Source organism: Theropithecus gelada, chromosome 1 (genome assembly GCF_003255815.1).
Source record: "Theropithecus gelada isolate Dixy chromosome 1, Tgel_1.0, whole genome shotgun sequence".
Taxonomy (NCBI): domain Eukaryota; kingdom Metazoa; phylum Chordata; class Mammalia; order Primates; family Cercopithecidae; genus Theropithecus; species Theropithecus gelada.
This window is the reverse complement of record NC_037668.1, coordinates 203,496,819-203,509,215: the sequence shown is the minus strand read 5'-3', so window position 1 is coordinate 203,509,215 and position 12,397 is coordinate 203,496,819. Positions and strand designations below refer to the sequence as shown.

At 43.1% G+C, this 12,397-nt stretch overlaps 1 pseudogene; it reads left to right on the top strand.

Annotated features, from left to right (window-relative positions):
* Positions 1-1,946: 1,946 nt before the first annotated feature.
* Positions 1,947-2,565, top strand: LOC112607903 (annotated as a pseudogene).
* The last annotated feature ends 9,832 nt before the right edge of the window (positions 2,566-12,397 follow it).

Genomic DNA, 12,397 nt, shown 5'->3' with positions numbered 1-12,397 from the left:
CATATGGTATGATTCTACTCATGTAACATTATCGGGGGAACCAGCCCCCAATATTTCAATGTAGGTTCTTTTCTATTTTCCCTAAGTGTCAGCCAGTCTGAGAAATAAAGGGAAGGAGTACAAAAGAGATAAATTTTTAAGTTGGGTGTCTGGGGGCGACATCACATGTCGGCAGGTTCCGTGATGCCCTTGAGCCACAAAACCAGCAAGTTTTTATTAACGATTTTCAAAGGGGAGGGAGTGTGGGTCGCAGAGATCACATACTTCAAGGGCAACAAAATATCACAAGGCAAATGGGCAAGGCAAAGTCACAAGGCCAGGACAAAACTAGAATTGCTGAGGAAGTTTCACGTCCCACTGTGCACACATTGTCATTGATAAACATCTTAACAGGAAACAGGGTTCAAAAGCAGAGAACCAGTCTGATTAGAATTTGCCAGGCTGGAATTTCCTAATCCTAGCAAGCCTGGGAGCACTGCAGGAGACCAGGGCATGTTTCATCCCTGGTCTACACCTGCATAAGGCAGACACTCCCAGAGTGGCCATTTTAGAGCCCCCCACCACTGCTGCCCCGGGAATGCATTCTTTTCCCAGGGCTGTTAATTACTAATATTCCTTACTGGGGAAGGAATTCAGCAATATTTCTCTTACCTGTTTTCAGTAATAAGAGAAATATGACTCTGTCCTGCCCAGCTCTCAGGCAGTCAGACCTAATGGTTATCTTCCTTGTTCTCTGAACATCGCTGTTATCCTGTTCTTTTTTCAAAGTGCCCAGATTCCATATTGTTCAAACACACATGCTTTATGAACAATTTATGCAGTTAACGCAATCACCACAGGGTCCTGAGGTGACATACATCCTCAGCTTACAAAGATAATGGGATTAAGAGATTAAAGTAAAGACAGGCATAGGAAATTATAAGAGTATTGATTGGGGAAGTGATAAATGTCCATGAAATCTTCACAATTTATGTTCAGAGATTACAGTAAAGACAGGCATAAGAAGTTATAAAAATATTAATTTGGGGAACTAATAAATGTCCATGAAATCTTCACAATTTATGTTTCTCTGCCATGGCTGCAGCTGGTCCCTCCGTTCAGGGTCCCTGACTTCCCGCAACATGACATTCTGGAAAAGGCAAAAATATAAGAACGGAGAACAGATGGGTGGTTGCCAGGGACAAGAGTGTCTGATTACACAGGGAAAACAGAAGATAATTCTTTTTTTTTTTTTTTTTTTTTTTTTTTGAGGTGGAGCTTTGCTCTTGTTGCCCAGGCTGGAGTGCAATGGCACGATCTCGGCTCACTGCAACCTCCGCTTCCCGGGTTCATGCCATTCTCCTGCCTCAGCCTCCTGAGTAGCTGGGACCTGCCCACCTGACACCATGCCCAGCTAACTTTTTGTGTTTTTAGTAGAGACAGGGCTTCACTATGTTGGCCAGGCTGGTCTTGTACTCCTGACCTCAGGTGATCCACCTGCCGCGGCCTCCAAAAGTGCTGGGATTACAGGCATGAGCCACTGAGCCCAGCCGGGAATTCTTTAAGTTGTTGAAATTGTTCTGTATCCTGCCCGTGCTGTTAGTTTCAAGACTCTATGCACATGTAAAACACATAAAACTTTACACCAAAAAAGTAGATTTTACTCTCTGTAAGTTTTTAAAATTAAAATAAAAAGATGATGCTGGCAATATTTATCTATGTAAGAGCATTTTAACCCAGTAATATCATTCTACAAATTTACCCTATGAGTAAGTTTCTACAAGTACCTAAAGATTCAGGTACCTGGTTACAGAGCAGAGAAAGTACAGAGGCTGTGTCTGGTTCCCACTGTCACAGCCATTGCAGTACATTGAGCTCCACAGAGACAGCACTGAGGCAAGGGAGAGCTGGACTTGCCAGACAGGCACTGGGCAGCTCTGTGCCTTGCTGAGGAAAGATAACTAAGCATGGTCGAAGGAGATCCTTAGAAGCCGAGAGGCAAAATGTCATCATCTGAATTCTTTGTGCAAGCTTGTCAGGAGGAGCATAGGAAGAAGTACCCAGCTGCTCCAGTCAACTCCTCAGAGTTTTCTCAGAAGTGCTCAGAGCGATGGAAGACCATACATGCTAAAGAGAAAGGAAAATTGAAGACATGGGAAAGGTGGACAAGACCTGCTATGAAAGAGAAATGAAAAGCCATATCCCTTGCAAAGGGGAGAGAAAAAAATAAGTTCAAGAATCCCAGTGCACCCGAGAGGCCTCCATCAGACTTTTTCCTGTTCTGTTCTGAGTATCACCCCAAAATCACAGGAGAACATCCTGGCCTGTCCATTAGTGATTTTGCAAAGAAACTGGGAGAGATGTGGAATAACACTGCTGCAGATGACAAGCAGCCTTATGAAAAGAAGGCTGCAAAGCTGAAGGAAAAATACAAAAAGGATATTGCTGCATATTGAGCTAAAGGAAAGCCTGATGCAGCAAAGAAGGGAGTCGTCAAGCTGAAAGAGTAAGAAAAAGAAGGAAGAGGAAAAGAACAAGGAGGAAGAAAATGAAGATGAATATGAAGAAGATGATGACGATGAATAAGTTGGTTCTAGCAGTTTTCTTTTTCTTGTCTTTAAAGCATATAACCCCCCTGTACACAACTCACCCCTTTTAAAGAAACACATTGAAATGGGAGGCTGTGTAAGATTTATTTTTAACTGTACCGTGTCTTTTTTGTATAGTTAACACATTACTGAATGTGTCTTTAGATAGCCCTGTCCTGGTGGTATGTTCAATAGCCACTAACCTTGCCTGGTACAGTATGGGGTTGTAAATCGGCATGGAAATTTAAATAGGTTGTTGCTGGTGCACAGCATAAATTAGTAATGAAAGGGGATGGTAGTTTTTTCATCTTCGGTTGTTTCTGATGTAGCTTATATGAAATAATTGTTGTTCTGTTCACTGAATACCACCTTGTAGTTGCAAAAAAAAAGTTGCAGTTGTTTTGTTGACATTCTAAATGCTTCTAAGTAAATACAATTTTCTTTATTAATAAAATAAGATTCATTTACCTATGTATTCATTCATTTAATCATTGTTTGTAATAGCAAAACAAAAGAAGAAAGGGAAGACAAGAAAAGAATCTAGGAAGAGTTCATACATACAGAACCACTGAAGTAAACTTCTAATAATAAAATACAAATCAGTCATTAAAAATAACAGAATAATCAACATCTTAACCGAAAAGTGAAAGGCACAGAGTAAGGAATATTCCAAATTAAAGGATACCAAGGAGACAATAATTTAGTAGAACATGGGATCCTGGACTGGATACTAGAGAAGAAAAGGAACATGAGTAGGACAACTGGCAAATTGTGAATATGGCATATACATCAGAAAATCGTATTATGTAAACATCAATGCCTTGATTTTGATCATCATAATTAATTATGTAAGATGTTAATGTTTATGGAATTTGGGAAAAGGTATATGGTAATTTTCTCTAATTTTTTTGTAAGAAATTAGCTTAAATGAAAAGTTTTAAAATACAGAAAAAATAAGAAACCATCATAAGAAGATAGAAATTTACCAAAGTTCCTGTTTTTACACCCCAAGGGACATAAGACACAGGAGAGAAAGACCAGGGGCTGCCTAGGGTGGGAAATACACTAAGAGATACCTTTGGGAGCTAAGCTATGAGGACACAAAGGCATAAGAATGATGCAATCGACTTTGGAGTCTTGGGGAAGGGTGGGAGCGGGTAAAGGATAGGGAACTGCACATTGGGTACAGTGTACACTGCTCAGGTGATGGGTGCACCAAAATCTTAGAAACCGCCACTAAAGAACTTACTCATGTAACCTAAATAAATAAATAAAAGACTTACTGTTCTTGTGAAAAAGAAAGAAAGAGAGAAGAAGAGAAAGAAAGAAAAAAGGAAAACAAAGAAAGAGATGGCTATGGCTGGGCACAGTGGCTCATGCCTGTAATCTCAGCACTTTGGGAGGCCAGGGCGGGCGGATCACCTGAGGTCAGGAGTTTGAGACCAGCCTGACCAACATGGTGAAACCCTGTCTCTACTAAAAATACAAAAATTAGCCAGGTGTGTTGGCATGTGCCTGTAATCCCAGCTACTTGGGAGGCTGAGGCAGGAGAATCACTTGAACCCGGGAGGCAGAGTTTGCGGTGAGCTAAGATCACGCCACTGCACTTCAGCCTGGGCAACAAGAGCGAAACTCCATCTCAAAAAAAAAAAAAGAAAAAGAAATGAGAGAAAGATGACTTAAAAGCACTTGTGCAAGATAATGGGAGGATCTTAATGGGGAAACTGAGTATGCAGGAACTGTCTGCGGCTTTGCAACTTTTCTGTAAACCTCAAACTACTCTCAAATAACTTATTATTATTATTATTAAACACCCCCCCCCAAAAAAAAAGAGAGAGAGAGAGAGATACCCTCATAATGCTAAGATCCCAAAGGGGTATACTCTCAGTGCAAGAGCAAATCCGAAGTAAGCTTGTCCTCAGCCAGAGTAGACTATGAAGAAAATTGCTGTCTCATAAATTGGCATTATATGGATGGGGGAAAAAAACTCAGGGATTCATAACCTCATGATAGTTCTCAGATAGTTTTGTAGCCCAAATCCATACGATTTTTATGCCTAGAAAAACTTCAAACTGAATCTTTTTAAAAACCAGGTTCTGAGTTAATAGTGCCCATCTAGGCCAGGCACTGAGGCTCACCCCTATAATCCCAGCACTTTGGAGGGCTGAGGCAAGTGGATCACTTGAGGTCAGGAGTTCGATACCAGCCTGGCCAACATGGTGAAACCCCATCTCTATTAAAAATACAAAAATTAGCCGGGCATGGTAGCTGGTGCCTGGAATCAATCCTAGCTACTTGGGAGGCTGAGGCAGGAAAATTACTTGAACCCGGGAGGCAGAGATTGCAGTAAGCTGATATTGCACCATTGCCCTCCAGCCTGGGCAACAAGAGCAAGACTCTACCTAAAAAAAAAAGAAAAAGAAAAAGAAAATAGTGCCCATCTAGCAGATACAAATCCTTCCTGTAGAAAACTGCTTTCGACGGGGGACACAAAGAATTCCCACAAATACAATTCCAACAAATATGAAGTCACAAAAAGTATCACTTAATACCAAGAAAACAAATCTCCATGAGATGGATCCAGGAAAAACAACAGAATCAAATCCACAAGGACTTCTGAAATTTAAATTAGACATAGAATATAAAAGAATATATGCAATTTTTTAAAGAATAAAAATGTTATATGGGCAAGATTTGGAAAAATGAAAAACATAATATTTTTTTTTTTTTTTGAGACAGAGTCTGTCTGTCTCTGTCGCCCAGGCTAGAGCCCAAGCTAGAGTGCAGTGGCGTGATCTCGACTCACTGCAATTTCTGCCTCTTGGGTACAAATGATTCTCATGCCTCAGCCTCTCGAGTAGCTGGGACTACAGGCATGTGCCACCATGCCCGGCTAATTTTTGTATTTTTAGTAGAGATGGGGCTTTGCCATATTGGTTAAGCTGGTTTCGAACTCCTAGCCTCAAGTGAACTGTCCGCCTCAGCCTCCCAAAGTGCTGGGATTATAGGTGTGAGCCGCCATGCCCAGCCAAAACATGATAATCAAAATTAAAAACTCAATGTTGGTTTAACAGCAGATGAGACACAGATGAAGAGAGAATTCATGGAATAAAGAATAAATATGAAGAAATTATATAGAATAAGGTGTAAAGAACAAGAGATAGAAATTTTGAGTCAGGCGCGGTGGTGCATGCCTATAGTCCCAGGTACTCAGGAGGCTGAGATGGGAGGATCCCTTGAGCTCAGGAGTTCCAGACCAACCTGGGCAACATAGCGAGATCCCATCCCAAAAAAAATTTATCAACACAAATTTAAAAATGTTAAAAAATAGAATAAATGTTTTAATTTTAAAAATAAAAGAAATTTTGCAAGAATTTCAAATATGATGTGAAGGGTACTACACATACGTATGAATACTACTGAAGGCCATCTTGGAGGCCAGCTCCCACAATTGTGTCATTCAAGTCTTCTATATTCTTATTGATTCTTTTTACCAACTTGTTCTATCAATCACTTAGAATGGAATGTTGACATTTCCAGCTGTGGTTGTGAATATATCTATTTCTTCTTTAGTTCCATCATGTTTTGCTTTATGTATTTTGGAGCTGTGTTTTTCCCTATCTACACACTTGGGGTTGTTATAGCTCATTAAGGAAATGGCCCCTCCATCATTATAGAAAGGCTCTTCTCATCCCTAGTAAAATTCCTAGTTTGGAATTTGACTTTGATGTTAATATAAGCACTCCTGCTTTGTTTGCTGTTCTCATCCATTTACTTTTATCCATATATGTCATTATATTTAAGGTGGGATCATCCACATTCCTTGGCTTGTGGCTCCCTTCCACCATTTTCAAAGCCGGGAACAGTGGGCAGAGTCTTTTTTATGGAGCCATTTCTCTGGTTCTCAGCAGCCAGGAAATGTTCTCCACTCTTAAGCACTCATGTGATTAGATTGGGCCCACCTGGATAATCCAGGCTCCTCTCCCCAGCACAAGACCCTTAACCTGGAGGACCTCAACCTCTTCAAAGAGCTTTCTGCGTGACTGAGTACTCTAACCTTTCTCTCTTTCTGAGGTCTTAGCACAAGACTGTGCGGCCACACCTTTGATTTAGCACATTTTAAATTCAGTCCCCTGGTTGCTTTATAACTTACAACCTTGAAAAAATTATTATTTTGTAGATTACCTGGATTTTCTTGTCAGGTAGGAGTGACATGTTCTTGCAGTATCCTAAGCAACTGTGGAAACTCTACTTAATATGTAATAAAAGCATTCTTTAAGAAATAAGGAAAACAGGAGAGAATATTATTGATTGTGAGGGTAATAATCACAGTCAATGATTGTGAGGGTAATTGCTAGTCATATAACTGAGAAGTTGGTTCGAGATATCCAAATATATAGAGGGAAAGATAAGTCCTGTGATGGACTTTGTTTTTTAACTTTTCGATTAAAAACAGAAAAAGCCAATGTCCAAAGATATGATTCCTGGTTAAAGCATCCCCAGGCCCTCACAAAAATTGGCATATTTGATACCATCTGATAAGCTAAATAAATGCTCTCTGGGGTACCCTCAGCTCAGCTGACCTCCATTACCAGTCATTGGCACAATACGGTCAGAGATTAACACAGCACATTTTTCTCCTTCCCACCACCATGGACACCACCACCATCCGAAGGTCGAGGCCAGGGCAACTCCAGCATTTACAATAAAGGGCAATAGGTATTGGGAGCTAGCAAAATCAATCCAAAGGTCTAGGGGGAAAAAGAAGGTATCTTCCTTGGGTCCTGTCTCTTGCCCTAAACGGAGATAAAACATGTTTCTAGTTCAATACTTCAAAGGGCAGGGATTTGTCTCTGTCACAGAACTGGAGACTTGGAAGAAACTCCAAATGTAACTCCTCACCCTGGGCAAAACCAGCATAAAGTGGTTTGTGGAGCATCGGTCAAGACCAGGAAGAGTGCCCTACATATATATGGAGAAGATGTGTTCATCCCTTGAGTCTGGGCTGAGCCTATGTATAAGAACAATTTATTCATTTATATGGTATCCGTTTATGTTATTTTTTGACATATTTAATAAAACTAACTAAAACTTATATGAACGATTTTAGGTATTACTTGATCTCAAGGAATTTCTACATGGTGGGTTTTTTGTTTGTTTCTTCTGTTAGAACTCCTGAGATGCTGTTGGATCAAGTCAAAAAATCAAAGAAACAGCATCAAAAATGAAAGAGCAAGTTTAGTCTCTGCCAAGTTCACTCCTCTCCTACAAGTCACAGTTGGAGGGTGGGGAGCTGGATAAAACCAATACGTGCTTCTCTCCCATCGGTGTGAAAAGTTTTTTGTTTTCTTATCTTTAACGCGTCTGCTGAAAATATCTCGCACGAGGAAGACTGTCTTCTCACAGAAGTCCTGAGGGATACACGATCTTGTACATATGTTTACAAAATTGAGGGCAGCAAAGTATGAGGGTATTTGAGGTCACTTGGATCTGTGCACAGCAATCATTTGGAGGCTGCGTCTTTGGTTCCTTATTTGTGCCTGTTTAAGTCTGGCCTTGCATGGGAGTCCCAGAGGAGCAAGAAAAGCAGGCCAAAGAAGATACAGAAAAGACTCCAGCAACCCTGTGACGTCATGAAGGGTCTGCTTGCTGCTGCCCAGAGTAAGTCGGCTTCGCTGTTCAAGTTCTGGTCCAGTGCCTGTAGGAAGAACACATGCCCTGTAAATGAGGAAGAGAGGGCCTGCTCTCTGCCAAGGTCTAGTTGCACGTGAACCTGAATCCTAACACAGCCCAGCAAGATTAATATTGTATCCCATTGGGCCAATACCAAAACCAGCTCATAAAGGTTAAGTAACGTGTTTAAGGTCACACAGCCAGTAAGTAGCAAAGCAAAGATTCGACCCCATTAAAGCCTTCCCTCTTTTTGAGGGCACCACACTGCCCTCAAAGAGACACATCCCGAATTAGGATGTGTCCACCCTCACCCTGGGAAGCAGCTCTACCTGACAGATAGAAAAGCAGAATACAATTGACTGTTGAACAACATGGTTTTAAACTGTGCAAGTCCACTTACATGTGAATTTATTTTCAATAAAAGTTATACCAAGTTCACCTTCCTCTCCTGCCTCCCTTTCCACCTCCTCACCTCTTCCCCCCCGATACCCCTGAGACAGCAAGACCAGCCCCTCCTTTTCCTCGTCCTCCTCAGCCTACGCAACATGAGGATGAAGGCCTTGATGATGACAATCTATTCCACTTAACGAATAGTAAATATATTTTCTCTTCCTTATGTTTTTCTTTTCTTTTTTTCTGAGATGGAGTCTTGCTTTGTCGCCCAGGCTGGAATACAGTGGCTCAATCTCGGCTCACTATAACCTCTGCCTCCTGGGTTCAAGCGATTCTCGTGTCTCAGCCTCCCAGGTAGCTGGGATTACAGGCGCCTGCCACCATGCCTGGCTAATTTTTGTATTTTTAGTAGAGATGGAGTTTCACCATATTGGCCAGGCTGGTCTCGAACTCCTGACCTCAGGTGATCTGCCCACCTCAGCCTCCCAAAGTGCTGGGATTACAGGCCTGAGCCATCATGCCTGGCATGTTTTTCGGTTTTTTTGAGACAGGGTCTCCCTCTGTCGCCCAGGAAGGAATGCAGTGATGTGATCATAGCTCACTGAAGCCTCAACTTCCCAGGCTCAAGTGATCCTCCCACTTCAGCCTCCCAAGTAGCTGAGACTACAGGCACAGGCCACCATGCCTGGCCCTGGTGTGTGTTATACCCTCAGAGCTGGTGGCTCAGCAGGGCTTGGCAGTTTTGCAGTATGGTGAAGATATGCAGAGACATACATCAGCCAGTCAAGTTCAATTCCAGCTCTGCGTCTCCTGCTGGGGGCCTTGGGGCATGGCCTCACTTGATTTTCCTCCTGTGTAGGCGGTAGATATTAACAAGATTCACCTAATAGGCCTAAGGGAGTGAGTGGACTAAGGGAGATAATCCACAGAGCAGCCTGCACAGAGCAATGCCTGATAAATATTATCTATCTTGATTCTTCTTCCTTGCATTTCCCATCATTTGCAATTGCATATTCATTTGTGTGATTATTTGACTAATAACTGTCTTTTTCACTAAAAGACATGCTTGGTGAAGCCAGGGACTGTGTCTATTTTGCTCGCCGGTGAATCTTCAGTGACTCCTAAGCACAGTCTGACACCCAGTAGATGATTGGCAAATGTGTAGTGAATCGGTGAAGGTATGAGGAATAGAAAGCACTTAATACATGTTTGTTGGACTGTAAAAGAACAAAATGCTCTGGAAATGGCTGGTAATGTTTTTTGGCCTTGGTGCTATTACAACTTGTGACATTGTAAAATATATATTTGGTCTTTATCGCGTTTCCTGGCATTTAACTCTTACAATCCTTGGAATCTCCACAGTGATGTATTTTTGTATGCTTATGTTGATGGATAGCTTTAGGATGGGCCCAGTCAGGTCACCAGAAAGAACAAGGCATAATTAGAGGACTGCGACTTTCAGCCCCACCCCGTAACCTCTGGAGAGGGGAGAGGGGCTGATGGCCAGTGATCAATGACTTAATCAATCATGCCTACCTAATGAAGTTTCCATCAACTCGAAAAGGGCAGGGTTCGAGGAGCTTCCAGATGGCTGAACACGGGAAGGTTCCTAGAGGGTTGCATGCCCAGAGAGGGCATGGAAGCTCTGTGCCCCTTCCCCCATACCTCACCCTACGCATCTCTCTGTCAGTATCCTTTGTGATATTGAAAGGACACAAAGATAGATGTGTACCCGCCCCCCCGCTACACCCTATTGCTAAACCCTTTGTTCTGCTCTCTAATCTTTGCACATACCAGAGATTTCGTAAGTTCTGTGAGTACCTGTTTTTCTGCACGTACCAGAGATTTTGTAAGTTCTGAGGCAGGGTCACAAGACGTGTTTAAGTAAGATAAACTCTTGCTGCCATAAACCAGTTGGGCAACCTGACGCAATATAATTAACTGCCTTTGTGTAAAACTGCTCTCCCGCCTCAAGGGTTGAACCGAAATATCAGAAATGGCGGGAACCAATCATAGTTAGCCAAATCGCCTTGTTCAAACACTAGCCAATCATATATCTGATTTGTATAATAATTCTAGGCCCACTTTTCTTAGACTATATAACACTGCTCGGAGCTCAGTGGGGGAACTCTCCTGCCCGTCTCGTTTTGCGAGCGAGTGAGAGTTCCAGGTTCGAACCTGTAATAAAGATCCTTGCTGCTTAGCTTTGACTCTGGACTCTGGTGGTCTTCTTCGGGGAATAAACGGTCTGGGCATAACCATATCCTTTATAATAAACTGCTAAACATAAGTTCGTCTTTGCCTGAATTCTATGAGCTGCTCCAGCAAATTAGTTGAACTCAAAGGGGTGTCATGGGAACCCCAACTTGAAGCTGGTGGGTCAGAGTTCCAGAAGCCCAAACTTGAGACTGGTATCTGGGGTGGGGGGCAGCCTTGGGGACTGAGCCTTCAACCTGTGGGGTCTGATGCTCTCTCCAGGTAGACAGTGTGGGAATTGAATTGGAGGACACCCAGTTGGTGTGCTCTACAGAATCAACTGCTTGCTTGGTGGTGGGAGGAAATCCCCTCCACTTCGGGTCAGATTAGATTGTTGTGATGTAAGAGAGAAGAAAGTTTGAGTTTTTCCCAGATGCATTTCTAAGGCAATACACACATGTTTTGAAACGCAGATTTTATTATTATTCAGGTCTGATGAAGCCAACAGATCAGAAGACTGCCACTGATAAGGTAGCTTTGTTGCAATTACTGAGAGGAAGAGGCTGTCACTCCTCTACATGGGGCACACGGGCAAGCACTAGAGTTGGTTGAAGACAGAGGGAGAGGGGGAAACCGTGAGCAAGGCTCTCTACTGTGGTTTCCAAGGAAAAGAGTATGCAAAGCAGGACAAGCGGGTTGAGGACTGTCTTGTCTGAGCAATTTCAGCAAGTAATTTCTGGAGTATAGGGACTGTGCCTAGTTGTTTGCTACCTAGCCCTGGGGTGATGAGGGCGGGGAATTATGGCCTAGCTGGGAGTGTCAGTACAAGAGAGGAAGTGTCACTGATGGGCATTCTAGATTGGTTGGTTTGCATATGAAAGATGCACCCTCAGGCCAGCCCTTGACTTTCTCTCGTAATTAGCCCTGGGGGGGGTGAGTCCCGCCAAGATAGCAAGGCCCTAAAACAGCAAAGCGTCGGAATACAGAAAATAAAAAGACACAGTTAATACAACATGCAACCGGAGCACCTTCGAGTGCATATGTTTCCATGAAAAGTGCACACAACAACAACAAGTACACAAAACAGCGTTTCTAAAGCCACACTGACATTGTGAGAGAGATGCTTGGCTTCTCGGGATCCCAAAATGGGAGACAAAGGCAGGCAGGGGGTGCAATTTTAAGAGGCTGTGCTCTCAGCTGGTGACCGAGGCCCAGGGAGGACCGTGTGGGGAGCTTCTGTGCCTCCTCCAGGGGAGGGCACTAATGCTCTGTTCTCCCTGCCCCAGCCCTATCCACCCGCACACCTGTTCCTCTGCCCTGTGACCTTCCTAGGCTGACTGTTTTGAGGGGCCTCATCTGAGAATGTGGCCGTGGGTATTTTCCTGAACTGTGCTGCCTTCTCTGACAGATGTGCTTCCCATCTAAGACCGCTCCACTCTGGCCTCCAGGGGCCTAAGCTTGGCTGGGCCTTTTTCACTCGGATGAGCTTTCATCGTGTTTCTAGCAACTACACTGTGGTGCAGCAACTAGAGCCACCAATTCTGGAGCCAGGCTGCTCCTCATTTGCA